Raw genomic sequence first — 1,257 nt, forward strand, 5'->3', positions numbered from 1 at the left:
AGAATCCTTCAAAATTGCAACTTGAGGCTTGAATTTTTTCTTCAGTTCTTTCAGCTTGAGAAATGCTGAGCGTGTTCTTGCCCTTTGGTTTTATAAGTCCAGGTATTTGCACATTTCATTACAATATTTTACTTTGTCTTCTTGAACTGCCCTTTGAAATCCTCTGTTTAGCTCTTTTACTTCATTATTTCTTCCATTTGTTTTAGCTATTCTACATTCAAAAACAAGCTTCAGAGTCTCTTCTGACATCCAATTTGGTCTTTTCTTTCTTTCCTGTATTTTTAATGACCTCTTGCTTTCTTCATGTATGATGTTCTTGATGTCATCCCACAACTCATCTGGTCTTTGGTCATTAGCATTCAATGAATCAAATCTACTCTTGCGATGGTCTCCAGATTCAGGTGAGATATCCTCAAGATCGCACTGTAGTTTTCATGGATTTGTTTTATTTTTCTTCAGATTCAACTTAAACTTGCATACAAGCAATTCATGGTGCCGATGACCCCTGGCCTTGTTCTGACTGATAATATTGAGCTTTTCCATCCTTTCTTTCCACAGGTGTAATCGATTTGATTCCTGTGTTTTCCACCCTGTAAGGTCCACGTGTGTAGTCACCGTTCATGTTCTTGACAAAAGGTCTACACAATGCATAAGTCGTTGGTCTTGCAAAATTCTATCATGAGATCTCTGACATCATTTCTATCACCAAGGCCGTATTTTCCAAGTACTGATTCTTCTTCTTTGTTTCCAACTTTCACATTCCAATCACCAGTAATTATCAAGGCATCCTGATGGCATGTTTGGTCAATTTCAGACTACAAGAGTTGGTAAAAATCTTCAATTTCTTCATCTTTTGCATTAGTATTAGCATGTAAATTTGGATAATAGTCATATTAACTGGCCTTCCTTGTAGGCTTATGAATATAGTCTTATCACTGACAGCGTTGTACTTCAGGAGTGTTCTTGAAGTGTTCTTTTTGAGGATGAATGCAAAACCATTTCTCTTCAATTTGTCATTCCTGGCATAGTGGCTCATACGATTGTCTGATCCAAAATTGCCAATACTAGTCATTTCAGCTCATTAATGCCTAGGATACTGATCTTTATGAGCTCCATTTCATTTTTGATGACTTCCAATTTTCTTAGATTCATACTTTGTACGTTGCACATTCTGATTATTAGTGGATGTTTTCAACCGCTTCTGCTCATTTTGAGTTGTGCCACTTCAGCAAATGAAGGTTCTGAAAGCTTTACTCC

The sequence above is a fragment of the Trichechus manatus genome, unplaced genomic scaffold (assembly GCF_000243295.1).
Source record: "Trichechus manatus latirostris isolate Lorelei unplaced genomic scaffold, TriManLat1.0 scaffold00139, whole genome shotgun sequence".
Taxonomy (NCBI): Eukaryota; Metazoa; Chordata; class Mammalia; order Sirenia; family Trichechidae; genus Trichechus; species Trichechus manatus.